The following is an 18,472-nucleotide window of genomic DNA, read 5'->3' as shown; positions in this document are numbered from 1 at the left end:
CCCTCTGGGGCCTTGAGTGATTCACTTCTTTCTCAGTTTGTCCATCTCCCATCTTGTGGTTCCTTAGACCACAGTGTGGACAAATGACCAACTTATGAGAAACATGTATTTATCCCTCAAAAAATATCTGAGGCACATCCTATGTGCTAGACTGTGAGGCTTATTTGGTTCACATGCATTTAGCCAGAGATTTTTTAAAAGAAGCCAAACTGTCTTGTGGATTTTTTTAAATTAAATAAATGGTTGGATGGATGCATAGATAAAAGGATGAGCATCATTTTAAAGCCCCACCAAATAAGAGGATCTGTCAATAGAAGTGTTTTAAAGAAACAGGCACAAGCTCAATGGTCAAAACATCCCAGGTGTGGCATTTAATATAAACTCAGTTTCAGAACAGTGTTCCCTCTAGAGATGAGAGTGTTTCATTTTTTTTTTAATTTTCCAAACAGTAATTGTACATTTATTCTTATTCTTTTTTTTTTACATTTTTTATTAATTCATAATCATTTTACAGTGTTGTGTCAAATTCCAGTGTTCAGCACAATTTTTCAGTCATTCATGGACATATACACAGAGAGTGTTTCATTTAATGTCATTTGCTTCAAGGAATATTAACCACTACTATCCTGTCATCTACTCACCCATCCATCCTTCCATCATCTATTCATCAATCCATCCATTCATCCACCCAACCACCAATCCATTCACCCATTTCTCCATTCATCAGTCTACCCAACCATCCGTCTGCCCAATCATCCACCTATCTATTCCTTCACCTAACTAACCATTCACCCCTCTATCCAACCCTCCCTTCCTCCCTCTTACCATTCACCCTTCCCTCCCTCCATCCATTTACCATTCATCCATCCACTGATCCAATCCATCTACTGATCCAATCCATTCTTTCATCCATCCATTCACCCATCCCTCTCTCTTCCTCCCTCCATCCATTTATTCATCCATCCATCATGTATTAAGCACCAATTCTGCAGCTACTTGAAGAGCTATCTCTTCTTAGAATACTCTCCAGTCCTGGCTGAATTATAATTATCACTTTGTCTATTACTCTATAATGTTTTTATTTTAGTAGATGACTCGTGTCTCTCCCTGGGAAATGTGACCATAGCTCTATTATATAAGGGAATTAAGTTATAATAATCACAATAATAGAAACAATAATGATGTTACCACTTTTTGAGAATTTACTATGTCCAGATTATTTGATGAACCCTCCCAATGGCTCCCAGACACACCAGAATCATCCTTCACTTAGACCCCATGGGCACACTGTGTTGAAGAAACAAGGCCAGAATGAGATGCCAGCCCTGTCCAGACCCTGTCCATGTTCTCAGGAGAGGGAGGCGATTGGGGAGGGATGATGGGGTTTCATTCATTCCCATTTTCCTGCCCCTGGAATAAGACTATCCCATCTGCCTACCATTTTCATTGTATTTTTTCTTTAAAATCTTCAGAACATTTCCTCAAAGCTTAGAACTTTAATATTTAAAGTAAAAACTAAAAGGGAGAAACTAGAAAATGACAAATTTAGTAGGCAAGCTGCATCTTAACTCATTGGAGTTTTAGGGGCTTTTTGTATTTTTGTTTTTGTTCTTTCTCTCCAGGAACAACCAGAAGTCTTTTTTTTCTTTTTTCCTACATAGGAGAGCAGAACTTCAAAACTGAACTTTTCCCAAGAAGTCTGCTTCTATTCTTTCTATGTTTGTATGCGTCTCCATATAAGACAGGCAGACAGAAGTTTCTTCAGGAGAACCCCTCTGTTACCAAAATAACACAAAACGAATCATCCTTTCAAGAGCCAGAAACCAAATCAATATTCCCCTTAACTGGACTTCTGGTAAACCTCAGAGCATGAGCAGGTACCCTAGGATGTCCTGTGGGCATCCAAAACTCGGCATGTCTGGACCCAAACTTGTCACCTTCAGTCCACAAACTGCTCCTCTTCTTGTGTTCCTTGTTTGGCTCTGGAGACCACCCAATCTCTGAAGGCCCTGCCCTGAGCCCCAAAGATCAGAGGGCCTCCCTCTAGCCTTCCTCCTGCCATGTCCCTCCCAAAGAGGAAAAGGATCTACAGGCACAAGGAGACGTGTCCCTACCCTACCCCGTGACAGCACTCTTCCCCATCTGCAGTTTGCTCCAGTACCTAGAATCCTGAAATTCCCTGTCCAAAAACCTGCCCGGGCCCCTTCCCCAGATGGTCCCCCTGACAGCAGACAACATTACCAAAGTGCAACCCTAGGCCTTGGGTAGCCAAGAGGTGGCTGGTTGTGAAAAGGGAGGATGGAGGTAGCATAGACGTGCAGCTTGGATTATCTACACATGTGTGTGTGTGTAAGACCCCTCACAGTCCCAGTCAGAGCCAGGGGTGGGTGGGGAGAGAAAGGAGTCCAGCCACAGGCCAGAAGTCTCAAGCTATGCTCCTTCCCTGAGCCCACAAATGTTACGGACAGGCCTGGATTCAGCCTCTGAAACATCTCCCAGGTGGCCATTCTCCCAGTTCTCATTGCCCTGGTATAAAACCTTTATCACCAGACTTCCTGACTCTACCCAGGACCCCCTACCCTTTCCTATGACCTATACTGATTGGTGTTTGAGTTGTCTTAAAACACAAAACTTGTCAGATCCTGCCCTCATCCTCTCCTCATGGTTTAAGCCTCCTACTTGGCATGGAAGCAAGTCCACCCGCCCCTGGCTCCTGCCCACCTCACCAGCTCCATGTTCCCTTTCTCCTCTGTACTGCACCTGTACGCAGGGCTCAGACCACAGCAGAATCCGGGCCCTCTGTCTCGCACGTCATAGTCTCCAGGCCACCCTTCAGCCTGGGATACAGCCTCTACTTGACAAGCCTGTTCCAGCTGCCATGTCCTGGTTGATTCAACAGTCTCCTCCTTATTTTGAGGTCTCCTGAACCCCAGAAGATTGAACCAGGTGGCTGCTCTCTCACTGGGGTTGCAGTCTGTGTACTAGAAGGTATTTTTGACTGCTCTGAATTCTTGTTCTGTGTCTACCTGTCCCACTGCACTGTAAGCCCCTAGCTTGGTCACTGCATCCCAGCCCTGTGTGTGGCACTTGGAGGGGCAGCAAGAATGGAGAAAAGGTCTGAGGCTGAGAGGCTCTGGGCACCTCAAGGAGCATATGTGAAGCATCATGGAAGCCAGCCATACAAGAACTGACCAATCATAAACTCTTCCTGAAAACTTTGGAAAAGCTCACCTTGGCTCTCAGTGAAGCAGACAGTAAAGCAGGACAAGAAAAACAAACCTTATGCCAGGAGGTATATGTATTAACACTGTAACTCTAATCAAAATCTTACAATTATCTCCACTTCAAGGATGAAGAAACAAGAGACTCAGAGAGATTATGTAACTTGCCCAAGAACACAGAGTATGGAAGAGTCAGAATTTGACCCAGGCAGTTTGGCTCCAAAGTCTGTTGTCTTTTCTTCTGCATAGCACCACTGACAGTAGCAGAGAAGAATAAAGGGTCTGTTTGGGTCTCTCTTTTACCAGAACCTCATGGGAAATTCTCCAAGCAAGGGTTTCTTACGTGGAAACAACCTAAATGTCCGTCAATAGATGGCTGGATAAAGAAGTTGCGGTATATTTCTACCATGGAATACTACTCAGCCATCAAAAATAATAAAATAATGCCATTTGCAGCAAAATGGATAGACCTGGAGATTGTCACTCTAAGTGAAGTAAGCCAGAAAGAGAAAGAATAATACCATATGATGTCACTTATATGTGGAATCAAAAAAAAAAAGACAAATGAACTTATTTACAAAACAGAAAAAGACTCACAGACATAGAAAACAAACTTATGGTTACCGGGGGGAAGGGAGTGGGAGGGGATAAATTAAGAGTTTGAGATTTGCAGATAGTAATATACATAAAATAGACAAACAACAAATTCATACTGTATAGCACAGGGTACTATATTCAATATCTTATGATGAACTTACAGTGAAGAGGAATATGAAAACAAATATGTGTGTGTGTGTGTGTGTGTATATATATATGTACATATATATATATATGTTCATGTATGACTGAAGCATTATTCTGTACACCAGAAATTGACACATTGTAAACTGACTATATTTCAATTTAAAATATACATATATTTATATATATACAAGCAAAGGCTTCTCTGCTGCCTTTCACCTGCTAATGCTCTGTACACCAAATACTGGTTTTTAAAAGAATCAGAAGACTAATGCATCCTCTGTGCCGGGCACTATAGTGATCGCCTTAAATGCACGAGTTCCTTGCTCTTCACGACAGCCTCATGACACTGAAGCTATTATTTCCCCATTTTACAGATGGAGAGACTGAGCTCCTAAAGAGTGAAGCCCAAGGAATACAGCCAGTAAACAATGCAAGGGGAGTTCACAGCTGTACAGTCATCCCCAGCTCTTACCCTGACATTTATTTTTCATCTTTTTGGGTAGCTGTGCACTGATTCCCTTGGAAAGGTGTGGGGTTTGAATGCAGAAAGAACTAACTAGAAATCAAAGTACATTATTAGCATTATTCACTAAAGGGGAAAACTTTCATTCTTCTCTGACCTGCAACACAGGGAAGAAAAGACCGTGAGACATCCTGAGCTTAGGCCTTGGCCATGGCTAAGACAGTCAATCTCCAAAGCGAGGAGGAGCCGTGTGGCCAGTAGATCTGTCCAAACCAGAGATGGAGCTCAGTAGCAGCCTCGCATCTGACTCTTGCTGCCACCCTGTGACGAACTGCTGCAATTACAGGCAGGGAATTGCAGCCAACCAGCCGGGTCTGGGACAGAGGGGGCCCCCAACACTGATTCCCCTGGAGAATTCCTCTGGCTTGCCCTCCCGAGAGATTCGGAGGCTTGGGTAGCTCAAAAAGACTAGTGTGGGGGGGGAACCTGTCCCCAGCCCCCAGGGAAGCAGATCCCACGCATGTGTGGCCAGCAGGGTATGGGGACTGAAGAAGATGAAGCCCCAAGGAAGACCTCACCTCCCTGCTGGGGCACCCAGGCTCAAATGCCCTCCAAAGGGTGATGTCCCAAGTCTTCTGGGCAGGCTCTTGGGTACACAGCCAGCTGCCATGCCCGAGACCTTGGAGATCCTGTGACCCTGCTGCTGCTGTACTATGGGGGGGCAAGGAGGCCCCCACTGCCCTCTCGGGGGAGGTGGTAGGCACAGAGCACACTCATTGAGCTGGGTCGTAACTTTTTGGAGGCTGAGTTCTCCTACCAAACCCTTTCCTTAACATACTCTGCATTGTGGACTTATTTTTCATAGTGAGTGTTTCCTCTGGAGCCGGAGTAGGAAGCCCAGAGCCCCCAAGGTCAGGGAAACATCTCGGGTGTAGACCCAGAACAGAATAGCAAAGGGCTGAAGTTAGGCCTTTGGAGTTGGACAGATCTGAGTACAAGCTCGCACTGTGGGTCATGCCATGTGCGCCCTGAACTGGCCCTTCCTAAGTACAGCTCCTGGTCTGTATGATGGAGATTATCACACCTGCTCCCTGGGGTCCTCAGGAGGATTTCATGAAAAGAGTGTGGGTCCCTGTACACAGTGGTTAGCAGTTATGGGCTCCGAAACATTTGCTGTTGTCATATTTACTGCATCTCCCTCAAACGCCTTATGCTCCAGATTCAAGTTGATTATGTTACTCTCTTGCCTCCGCCTCTCCAGAGTTTCTTCCTGACTGTAGGACCTCAAGCAAGTTACTTGGCTACTTGTTGCTCAGTTTCCCCATCTGTAAGAGGCAAAACAGGAGCACAGCTATCTCAGAGGGAGATGGTGAGGATTAAACAATGTAAGTTCATAACAGATCACACTACCCTGCGCAGAGAAAACTATCAAAAAAGGTTACCTCCAGTGGAGAATGCTGCCCCCTCTGAAAAGCAGGGTGCTGGAGAGGGGGCCAGGGAGAGGGTCACAAGTGGCAGCGCCTGCCAATGGTGGAAGGGAGACTTGGGCCAGAGTTCCTCTGTAGAGAAAATGGGGCTGCAACTTCATGTCAGCTCCAAAGGGGCTCCCACCAAGCTGACAACGGGGTCCTCAATCTGTCCTCAGCAGGAGGAAGGAGAAGTCTCCCTGCCAAGGTATAAACTGTCTCAGCCAGATTTCCTTCCAGAGGAGAGAAGAGATTTACATAACAGAGCAGCAGAACATCAGTGGGAAGAGAGACAAGTCAAAAGCTGATCCAGGCAGCAAAGGCCATCAGTCACCTGGAGGGGTCCAGGGGGTGGAATACAAAGAGAAAGGGCCCAGTTTGGCTTTGCACAGTCTCCTGCTCTCCTGATTTCTGCTGCTCAGTCCATGACAGCGGTGTGGAAACTAGCCACACACTATTAACAGTGGGTGTTGCTGGGTCCAGCTTGCAGGAAAGGTGAGGGCTCTGCGCATGTTCTGGGGAGCCTGGGGCCACCTCCAAGCCTCTCCCCAGGGTAGTGTGGCCACTCAATTCCTAAGAGACAGCAGGGCTGAAAATCTGGATGACCACCACTGAGGTCTCAACCCCCAGGGCAGCGTACAAAGCACCACCATGAGTCACTTCATCCTCATAGCAATCCCCTTTCTGGAGGCAGGTGCAACCAGCATCTTATTTCCTGAGATCAGGGAAACAAGGCTGAGAGATTCAGTGACTTGTCTGAAGAACAACCCCACCATCCACGACTGTTTATCATTTCCTGGGGCCCTGATGGATGCATGAAGGATGCTGTAGTGCACGGAGCTCACCATGAAAAGGGACCATTTGAAGGAACCCTATCATCACCTGGCCACAGTGGGTCACTCTCACTCTCCACACAGCCTCACCCATTCTGCCGCACAGGGAAGTCTAGTTTCTCTCCCTACCAATGTTTTCTTGTCCAGTTACATCAGTCTCTTCCCTGGAGAGTTCCCTGAGACACAGGGACATTCAGTGGCACGATGAGGTTCTGCTGTTTAGAACCACCCACATTCAGAAAGCACCTGGAATTGTTTCTTGTCTTTCTTACACATTTTAGCGATATTAAGTGGGTAAGGAGGCACTTCTCTAAAAGAAAAAAATACAATTCTTGACAATGTCTAGAGTCCCAGTTTTTCAAGCTAGCAGTAAACAGCTTCTAGTTTGGCATCCAGGCTGCAGAAATTCATTTATACACATCCTGAGTGCTGTCATTTTCAAAACGCAACCCCCTGGCCTCCTGGCATTGTGTACACAAGTCGCATCTGCAAATATCTCCATTTACTCTGGGGCTGAGATACCGCTACATAATTGGCAACATACCTCATTTTATAATTAGTTCTTGGTAATTCCTATTATTACTGTTACCCTTAATTTATTTGACTGCAAAAAACAACTGCACTGAGGAGACTAAGGAGGCAGCTTGTGTTCCCCCAGCCAACACTTAGATCATGGTCTATCTTTTCAAAGCCAGTATTTTAGAGTAAGAGGCCAATCCAAAACTCAAACTCTTTTGGGGTTCCTATGAACAAATATTTAAAGTGGCATCTGACATCCTAAGACCTCCCTCCAAACTGCACAGAGAGCTAAAACAAACACACAGGTGATCTCTAGAATATTTTAAAGCTCTATTTGTATTTGTATAGTCCAATATTTTTAATGAATCAAATTCCTATAGTCCTAAGGAATGAAAGTTGGAATAAAGAGTTAAAAATAATAACATTTGCCATTATCTGTGGCACTGAGATTCCCCCTGTAAGGATGGTTCTGAAGGTCATGATCAGGAACCAACAGAGATAAGGATGTTCATCAAAGCATTGTTTACACTGGGGGAAAACCTGGGCTTCAACCTTTGTGTCCAACATTGGAGAAAGATGACATAAGTTACACCACACCCACATGGGAAAAGTTTTGGAGCCAAAAAACAAATCATTTTAAAAAATATTAAATGACAAAGGGTCATTTTCATGAGATAAAGTTAGGGGGAAAAACAAAATAATTTCCTGTCTACAGTCTGATCCTAATTTCAAGCAGCCCAAAGGAAATGCTGCAGAATGTTAATATGGTTATTCCTGAATCATAAGATTAGGAATAATTTTTTTCTTATTGTATCATTTGGTACTTTCCAGTTTTTCAAAGGAGAGATGAAATTTATTATTCATAGGAAAAAGAATTATTTAAGTGGTCCCTACCCTGCTGAAATCCACTCTGAAATGTCCTGCCATTATAAATTAGTACAATATGATCCCATTTATGTAAAATAAATATACATAAGTGTGTGTGTAAATGTACACACACACACACACACACACATATTCAAAGGAAGAAATACACCAAAATATTAACAGTAATCAGGTTAGGATAATGGGATAGCTGTTTGTCTTTATTTACTTTTTATTTCTATTTCCAAAATTTTCTACAATAAACAGACAACACTGAGTAATTTTAAAAGCTATAGTTTATCACAGCTATTTTCTCTCTCAAGTGGTCATCTAACCATCTATACTTGAACACTGTAGTGCAAGGACATTCTTGTCTCTGGCACCTTTTGAAGCCCATGTGGTCACACAGACAATTCATACCTGTAATAATGAATTTGGCATTTCTGTTGAGGGGAAGTCACCTACACAACAACTTAGACTGGCCTTGGGGCTTTTTTAGTCCTGGGAAGAAAAGCAACTAGGGAAAAAGAATCTAGTCAGAGCCCAGCAGGGCTGATAGCATGACCAAGGCATGTATCAACCTTGCTCTCTACTTCCTGTGATACGAAGAAATTCTGAAGCACAGAAATCTAGTCGTGCCCCTGCCTCTCCTGGCACCTGGAGGACCAGCGTTAGCTAGCTACTCCTTTATCACTCAGGGTTGCTGTACTTGTACACTCTCTGGGAGGGGGACACAGTGCACCTGTCACCATGTACAACTCAACAAAGGCAGGCCGCGCTAGAAAGGTAGTGTGGTGCAATGGTTACAGACACAGACACAGGAGTCAAAAGGCTTGAGCTGAAATCCTCGCTCTATCACCTCTGAGCCAAGTGACTCTGGGAAAGTAAGTAATAGTCTCTGTGTCTCGGTTTCTTCATTGGTTAAATATGGGTAACAACAAAATATCTTAGTTGTTGTGAGGATTAAATGAGCTAATATGTACCAGGTGCTTTAATCTGTCTCTTGGTAAATGTTCAACAATTTATGTGTTATTTCAGTATACAAATATACAATTTGTATATTAGTCAGATGATCAGTGTGTGATCATCATCATCATCACAAAGTTTTTCCACAGAAAAAACAAAGATGATAAAGACAGAAAAGGGCTTCAAAAAGCTTGTGGAGCTGAGGGGAAAAGCCTAATGATGGTGCAAAGTAATTAGAAACGAAGATCAACTATGATGACCATGGGGAAGGTATAAAAGGGAAAAGAGGTAGAGATGGGAAAAGGCTTCCCAAAGGCCATAGCAACTAAGGGCCCAGGACTGAGCCCCTGGCACAGCAGGAGCTCACCAGCTGAATTAAAGAACTAGACCATGAGGACTGAAAAATCAACAGGCAGCTCTAGGGACAAGGGTGGGATTTAAGGGCAGTGGGAACAAGAAGAAGCAAAGGCTGAGAAGAAAGTGGGGAATGAGTTTCGGGATCCAGAAGTCATGCAAGGAGCTGAAACATGGGCCCAGTTGAGGTGATAAGGCCAGGCCAGGGGACGGGAAGAAGCATCACAAAGGATTGAGCATACCATCTTCTGTCTCTTTGTCATATTAATTCCTGCCATCCCTCAGGTTTCTGCTGGAGCTCATCCCCTCACTAAAGCGTCCTCTGATCCCGGACCAGAGCAGGTCCTCTGGTCACATGCTGCAGTGTGCTTTCATGGCACTGCAGAGAGATGGGCATGCATTATCTAATTCTTTGAGTAATGCCTGATTCCCACACTAGACTGTAATCTCCGTGAGGGTGCAGACTGCATCTTCTTTCCGTTGTCCTCTACCCTAAAGCCAGCAAAATACCTAGGACAAAGTAGCAAGATGCAAAAACGTTTGTTGAATGAATGAATGAGTGAATGATGAATGAAACAATGATACATGGATGAATAAATGAAAGAAACCATGAGATTCAGATTTTCTCGTGCTCATGCTAGGGACCAACCATGGTCCAAGGCAGTGATGTTCTCTCTGGAGATACTCTCCAACTCCTCCCTACACATGAAATGGAGGAATGGAGAAAGAATGTGTTATTGATGTATTTTGACATGATGGACTAAAAGCTGCTATACAAGAAGCAAAGTATTAACAGCCATCATCTCTCAAATTTATACTGCACTATTCAAGGGCTGAATTCAAGGACTTTTTAAAAAGAACAAGTACTCCTCTTCACACTTCAGCCCCTCTGCCTCTCCTTCCCTTCTTCTCTTAACCTAGCAATCTTCCCCACAAAATGGATCTGAAAAAGAAGACAAACAGTGAAGCTTCATAGCTTATTGCAATGGGAATCTGAGGAGCTTGGGGGTAAGCTGGGAGGTTTAAATCACCATTGCAACATACAAAAGAAAGATGATACCTACATAAGTAGCTCAAAGGGAAACGCTTTCCCTTATCAAGTCCCAGAAAAAGCACCTCGAATGGGGCCTTGATGGGTGTGGCCTACTTCAACATCCAGTGGGACCCTGCAGGTATTTCAGAACATACAAGCTTTTAAGGAGATTTTCCCCCAAAGAAAGAAGAGTTACTAGCCTGTTATTTCACCACAGAATGAAAATTGACCAAACAATTAGTTTCTAAACAACCATGAGGCTACATCTAATATGACCTAACTTCTTGGATGACATCCTGGAAAGTGCATGTGCACACACACACACACACACTTCACCTTCAGATCAAAGGGGACAAATGGTGTTGCTCCCAGAAATTTAGGAAACAGTAAAGAGAGGAGCCAACGAGCCCCATTAGCTGATGGTCATGGCTGAGGACAGAATAGACCTGATGGGAATCTCTGTCCTGTCCTTAATGATCGGGCCAGCCTCGCTGAGTCTGTTTTCTCAGCCTATAAAGTTCATTCTTTCCCCACACTCATTCATTTATTCTGCAAATATTTACTGATGGAGACTATTATGGCAACCAAAAATAGAGCCATGAACAAGCCCAAAGATTTTGCTCTGGGAAGCTGAAAGCCTCTGGATCAGGCAATACCACTGACCTCAGAGGTTGGGTGCATGACTCCAAAATGGTAAGAATTAAAATAATGGTAGCTGCCATTCACTGGATGCCTACAACTGCCGGTCACTGAGCTGAATTTTAGATTCATGGTCTAATGTAATCTTTACAACAGTCCAATGAGATAGGGATCACTTAAAGAAGAGGAAAATGTAAAATGAGGAGCTAAGTACCTGCTCAAGCCTGTATACTATCCACAAGTGGAGCCACAATTTGAACCTACAGCCAGTTTCCAGTGCCATGAACTTAACCCTCAGCTCCACTGCTTATATCTGGCCCAAGCAGCTGGTGTTCCTGAGATGCACAAGTCTCCTTTCCTGAGCTGCTCAGGTTACATCTCAGCCTTCTCTCCCCCAAGAGACTTCAGCTTTTCTTTCCTGGTTTCAATCATAAAAGATCACACACAGCATACTTGTTGAATGAATGCTGGCTTTTTTTTTAAATTTGGCAGTTTAAAGCAATTAATGTCATTTAGGCAGGCATGTTATTAAGTCAACATTCAAGGGAGGGTGGATCAGGGGAAATGAATATACCAGGTTATATAAATATCAATTTACTCACTGTCTAAAATATCACAGAACTTCATCATATGTCAAATATTTTAGTCCCTTTTATTTTTGCCTTTTACATTCAATGATGACACAAGTCTGTGGTACAAAGACTCCTGGGAAATAACATTAGCAAAATTGTAGAGGAGAATTTACCAAGATGCTACTCTGTCTTCTCTTGGCCATTTGGCTAAGTCTGTCCTGTCTTCTAAAGAGTTTGCACTGGTATAAGTCACTGCCCCTAAGAGATTCTAAGCATCCTGAGGCAGGGCCAGCAGCATCTCCCTACTTCCCTCAACTTCAGCAGGTGCCTAGTGCAGGCAGAGACAGGGCAACAGATGTTGTTAGGATGGATGAACACTGGCAAAATGGAAAGAGGACCACTCATCTCATGGTGGAGCTGACAGGAAGTAATGTAGGATCTGTTATCCTTTGGAACTGTCCTGAGTTGCAGCACTGAGGATCGTTGGAGCTCTACAAAGTGTGGGCTCAGGGAGAAGCACTGAGCTGACCCAGGTCCATGAGCTCAGCAGTGTCAGAGCCACGGCAGGATCTTGGACCTCAGACCCCCAGGCAGGGCCCTGCCCTCTCTAGCCCTGTGACCTTCTGGTCCAGCCACATGGTACCCAAACAACCAAAAAAAGAAAAAGAAAAGAAGAAAAACCCAGGAAACCGAGTCAGCAATCCAGATTCAGATGGTAGGAAGATAAATTCTTAAGAAGTGGGATAAGCAAATTCATCCTCAAAAAACAAATAAATATGAACATATTGGTCACTTTCGTATCTGGGGGTGATGATCCTTCAACTGGCTCTTCCATCACTAACTTTAGGATCTTGGGCCCAGTTTCCTCAAATGCAATATGAGGGGATGGAAAAGTACTTGTGGGCTGGTTAACTTGCGAGGATTAAACTAAAGGATCTCTTCATGCACTTGCTCATTCACCAAACACTCAAGCAGTATCTCCTTGGGCCAGGTCCTGAGCATGCCAAGAAGGATAAGGCATCATTCCTGGCCTCTGAAAGATGACCCCAGGTCAGAGAGGAAATCAGAAAACAAATAACTGACCACCAGGTACAATAACAAACACTAGATGCAGTAGATGCCCCAAGAGGAGGAGGCCAATATAACATAAATGCAAAACCTCTGTAAATTCTCTAAGTGCTAAGTAAGATATCAGGTGTTTTGAAGACCACTGCTCACTTTGTCCTCCCCAAACTTCCCTCTCCCACTCTCCTCCCTTTCTCTCACATTTCTTCCCCATTGCCCCCCCATCATGCCACCCCCCATGTTGCCTCTGAGTTTCCCACACAGCAGCCCAGAGGTAACACTTAGGACCAACTAAGGTGGCCACTGGCAACAGGAAAAGGCAAATGTAACTATAGGAAAGAGTACAGGTGTCACGGTCAGAGAGCTCTGTGCTCAAGAACTAATGCCATCACTTACATTAGCCTATGACTTTGGGTAAGTCTTTTACCTCCCTGAACCTAAATGTCCCCATCAGGAAAATGGGGCTATCACAGCACCTATCACATGGAGCTGTTGAGCGGTGAAATCAATTTATACAGAGAGCTTAGCATTGCAACTGGCTGACAAACATTAGCTATCACCATCTATCAATATTATTGGGGAAAACCCTGCTTTAGTCTGAAAGATCAACACTACACCTTCCAGAATAAAATTAAACTACTCAATAATTTACATTTAGAGCACTGTTTTTTCCTTAACACATGTATTAGGTTGTGAAATGAATTTATTGCTCATAGCCATCCTTCTAAAATGCATAAAGTTGAATAGGTTAGAATAGAATAGAATAGAATAGAATAGAATAGAATAGAATAGAATAGAACAGCACAGAACAGAACAGAACAGAACAGAACAGAACAGAATACAGTGGTAGAGTCTTGTCAAATCAAATAGACCAGATTGCACTGCAGAGAATAAAGCTAAGTGGTTTCATAAAACTTGGGTTTCAAATGTGAAGTTGTGTGGAAAGGGTTGCATTGAATCATGTATTTCTCACTGTGGACCATGGTCAAAAAAGTCTGAAAGCTGCTGACTTAGAAAAAAATGTACTTTTGTGCCCAATGGGCCCCTGGGGGAGCAATTCTTGTACCAGAGAGATTAGGAGCAGACTTTACGGGAAGCAGATGGCATCTGTCATACTGACGTTCACCAAACAATTTTCTGTTAAAGGGCTGGTAACCACAGGTCCCAGTAACCTACTTGGTAAGAAGAAAAAACATTGGTGACAGGTCAACAAATTTCTCTCCATCTTACAAATCAGAGAATGGCCACTTCAACTATGCTCAGCGGTTTATAAATAAACTGCTTCAACCATCAGATATGCTCCTGGGCACTTTCTAACTTAAAAGATAAAATGCCTGACTTGTTCCAAAGCCCCCATTTCTATAGCATAGAAAATCTCCAGTTACATTATGCACGCTGAGCAAGGCTGTACCCGTGCCAGCTTTTGGCTGGGTTCAGGGGCCAAGCAGCCACTGCCTCCACCCAGGATGGAACAGACTTCAGGCATACAGATACATAAGCAAACCACGGCAGGAAGATGTGCACATTTCCTCCCAGCAGGAAAGAGAAGGAATGATCAGATGTCTTTAGGGGAAGCTAGAAGCTTTCCACAGGTGGGATATAAATAGTGTTTATCAAAATATGGTCTCTGAGCAGGGAGGGTGTAGCTCAGTTGGAGAGTATGTGCTTATCATGCACAAGGTCCTGGGTTCAATTCCCAGTACCTCCATCAATCAATCAATAAATAAACTTAATTACCCCACCTAAAAAACCAACAAACAAACAAAAAAACATGGTCTCTGGACCACCAACATCAGCATTACCTAAGACATTTGTTCGAATGCAGATTCCTGGGCCTTGGCCCAAGCTTTCTGAGTCCAAATATCTTGGGATGAGTTACTGAAATCATGCATTTTAACCAGCTCCTCAGGTGATATTTCTGCATGTGAAGTCTGACATCCTGTAGGGTCAGGGCTCAGCAGACAAGGGCAACAGGGCAGCAATGTAGACGGCTGGAATGGCCTGGGCCGAAGCATAGAGGCGTGACACAGCCTGAGTGTTTGGGGACTGAGCAGGGTGCTGTCACTGAAGCATTCAGGACAAGGATGCAAAAGGTAGCCACAGCAGCAAAGGGATTTTGGCACCTAATACAGCTCTGCACACCAAACTGAATATTCAAGGAGTGTTTGTTGAAGCAGGAAGGAAGGGAGTGAAGGAAAGAAGGAAGAAAACATTTCCAACATTTGGTCAAAAGTTAGTGTGTTCTTGTAAGGCTGTTAAGATAGCCAGAGATTTTCCCAGACCATGATATTCTCCCCCAAAAGAGGCATTTGGACATTTGAACCTCTATTGTGGAAAAGGAGTTGGTTGAGGCCTCGGGTTTCCAGATGGGTTCATTAGTACTGAATAAACACTTGACTAATTGTTCTGTCTCCTACTCACTTCACTAATGGATATTGTGTTAATAACGGGGATGTTCCCCGATGACGCACTGGGACAAAATATTTTGGCTGTTAAAAAAGACAGACATTGGGGGAACATTTTCTCTAGGTGAAATTCAGACTTAAATGTGATTTAATTGGAGGAAAGTTTGCAAAGGCCCTTTTGCCTGGGAAGTAGAGAAGGCTTCCTGTGGAGTCTGGTAGAGGAGCTTTGAAAGGCCTGCAACAGGGAATAGAGGGACATGGGGCTAGAGGGTGCCTCCTTCTGTTCTTCAAGCAGCCCGCTGTGAGACTGGGAGCCTTCCTCCCCTCTGTGGCCTCAATGCCCTGATCATTGCACAAGCCGGGGCCTAGGAGGGGAAACGCCAGTCCTCCAGGCCTGGCCTGTTCCTGATTCACTGGGGCACGCTACCAGACCCGGAGCACCTACAGCTGGAGGGGCTGGTTCCCAAGATCTGCCCCAACTAGGACATCTTCTTGTTTCCTTCTAAGTGAGTAGTCAGGCTTGGCAGGATGCTAGAAGGGGGGCATCAGATTCTGGAGACTATGGGACTGCACAGCAAATTCTGAGTGTGATATAACACGGAGTGCTCCACAAAGCAAAAGTCATCCAAGAAGCTTCACGGTCTCCACAGAATAAAGTCCTAGGGAGGAGCCAGACATGAGACTCTCCAAAAACCTCAAATAATCTGTTGGATCCGATAATGAGGAAGAGGGGAGGGGGGCTGGAGCTAAAGAGCTTTTGGCAAAACTGACCCCCATTAAATCCATATAATTTAATTCCCACTTCCCAGCCAGCTGCTCCCCCTTATCTCAGAGGGACTGTGCTTGGTGCAGGATTTCATCATATCCATGGGCCAGGCTGAGAAAAAGAGAGTGGACAATTGTACCTGCAGGACACAAATGCAAATTACCCAAACTTGCTTTATGGCCTCTCACAAGGTCTCCTCCTGTGTGGAGGTGCTGGACGCAGGGTGCAGCTGGGATGCAGCCCAAGAGTGAGTAGCGCTGCTTCGTGGATGCTGCAGTTGTATGCAGCAGTTGAAGATGCAGCTCCTGAGTGTCTGCAGTGCACAGACTCAGAAACCCAGTCCCAGTGATGTACAAAATAACTAAACAAATAAACAAATAAGTGTAAAATAAAAGGAAGCTGCACAGAGAAGGTGACATCATGCTCAGCAAATACCATGCAGCATCTTGACGACAGCAGGGCCTCTGAGAAGGCCAGGTAATGACCACATGTGAAGGTGAAAGGGACAGAAATTAAAATTCACATTCACTGGGAATGTGGCGTTTGAGTGCTTCATGGAATTAGCTGCGGCAGCTTCCTAATTGCCTTTGCCGAGTTGCCGCCCCCAGGTTGATGGTGGCGGCTGCAGCGGCCCCATCAGTCTCGCTTGGTGCTCCTCGCACACCCGCCCAGCACTGCGGTGCTCCGGCCGCAGCTGCTCAACTTGGCGCTGCGGAGGCGCCGGGACCCCTCTGCCTGGCTAGGAGGCTTCAGAGTGGGGAGACTGGGCAGTGTTTTCAGGGTGCTGATGGAGATGGGCTAGGATACTCTCCAGCGACAAGGAGAGGGTCACAAGCTGAGAGAAGTGAGGACCAGCTGGCTCAGATGTCTGGCAGTCCCTGCTGGCACATAGCTGGTTGTGGGCACAGGACCCGCCTGCAGGGCTTCACAGCTGGATTACTGTAGCTGGGAGGCAGCCCTGACTTTTTGCAGCAAATACACCTGGTGCTAGGGGCTCATAAAACCCAGCATTGGAGCGTAGATGAGAAAAGGGATGTGAAGGACCTAGTTTTGACCTGTGCTCAACAGCGTTATTCCCATCACCAAAGTGTGAACATCAGGAAAAGCCTCCTTTGTTTATCTGTACATTCATGCATTCCACAAACAGCCTTTGAAGCCCACCCCAAAGGTAGCTCTATGCTAAGTGCCAGAGGAGGACCCTCTCCCATCAGAAAGTGTGAGCCTGCCCTTCAGGAATTTCTGGTCTAGCTCACCTGCCTCCCTCTCCACACCCCTAACCCCCACCAAAAGAGATAAGGGTCCTCAGGATATCACACTTCCCCAGAACTGCCAGGGGCATGGACAGATCTGCCAGGCTCATTTCATGCAAAATAAAATTGACCCTGTGGGTCCAAGGACTGTAGCCTTCAAGCTAGCTGTCAATCATGCGGAAAAACATAACTGTGGCTTCTGCGAAAAATAAAAGAAAAATAACCACCAACAAACATCCAGGAAAGATAGACAAAGAGTGGGGATGACAAAAATCAAGGAGCTAAAATTTACTGGGCACTTTCCAGACATCCGGTTCTGTGCTAAGACTGATGCCACACAACCACGTAGCTAAACCTCACCATCACCCCCATTTTACAGATAAGGAAACTGAGGCCCAGAAGTGAAGCTAACAAGAGCCAAGCTGGATCTCAAAGCCAGATCTGTCTTGTACCAACGTCCCAGAGCCCAAGCTGGCTCTTTCACACCATCATCCATTACCCTCATGGGGAATACACAAAGGGAAATATAACCAAAATCAATGAGATTCTCAGAAAGGCTTCAAAAAGAGTCAGATCTAATGAGGGAGAGGTGGCTGCCCCTCAAAGGAAATCAAAAGACAAGCAACATCATTTTATTATAATAAAAGGAAAAATCTATAGAAACAGAGAGGGTGTACTGGCCCCTCCCCTCATTCCAGCTCTTGTTCCTTTTTAATTCTGTATTATGGAAACAAATGACAATGTACCAAAAAGACTGAAAGCTCCATTGGGGAAAAGACTAAGGACAGGAAAGAAGTTTCCACCAGCCAGCCTGATAAGCCAATAGCAGGCTAAGACCAAAGCATGGAGAACTTGCTGGTCCAGATGCCTCTCCTCGACCCTAGCCCAGACCAGGCAGCTGAACAGGCTTCACAAGACCCAGGGCCCCAGCCTGTCTTTGCCACTTGGAACTGGGTAGCCTTGGGCCAAGTTACATTCTCTGTCTTGGCTTCTGCATCTCTAAAATAGAGATGATAAGAGAACCAACCTCAGGAGTGGTTGTGAGGAAATAAATGAAATAATGCAAATAAGCACATGGCACACCATACAAATAAAGTACCTGCATCATTATTATGATTACTTCCTAAAAAGACCTTGTGGGGCTCAATGGTGGGCAGCTCTAGTGAAAGCCTCCATGTGGCCTGACTACTATCTTCAGCAGCCATCATGCCCTGATATGTGGGCACAGCTACTGGGGAATAACAACAACAACAGCAGCCCATCTTTTCTACACACTTCTCATGAGCCCCTTGTTGCTAAGCATCCTGTGTGC

The 18,472-nt window shown here is 44.9% G+C and overlaps 1 protein-coding gene and 1 non-coding gene across 2 annotated transcripts in view; one reads left to right on the top strand and one right to left on the bottom strand.

Moving 5' to 3' along the window:
- The window catches only part of CACNA2D3 (calcium voltage-gated channel auxiliary subunit alpha2delta 3), a 778,957-nt gene that overhangs the window by 748,475 nt on the left and 12,010 nt on the right, over positions 1 to 18,472 (bottom strand). The gene's annotated exons all lie outside the window — the stretch shown is intronic.
- On the top strand, positions 14,375 to 14,447 carry TRNAD-AUC (transfer RNA aspartic acid (anticodon AUC)). The gene has a single exon. It is a non-coding gene; the product is annotated as a tRNA-Asp (tRNA).

The sequence above is a fragment of the Vicugna pacos genome, chromosome 17, assembly GCF_048564905.1.
Source record: "Vicugna pacos chromosome 17, VicPac4, whole genome shotgun sequence".
NCBI classification, from domain to species: domain Eukaryota; kingdom Metazoa; phylum Chordata; class Mammalia; order Artiodactyla; family Camelidae; genus Vicugna; species Vicugna pacos.
This window is presented reverse-complemented; position numbering and strand designations above follow the sequence as displayed.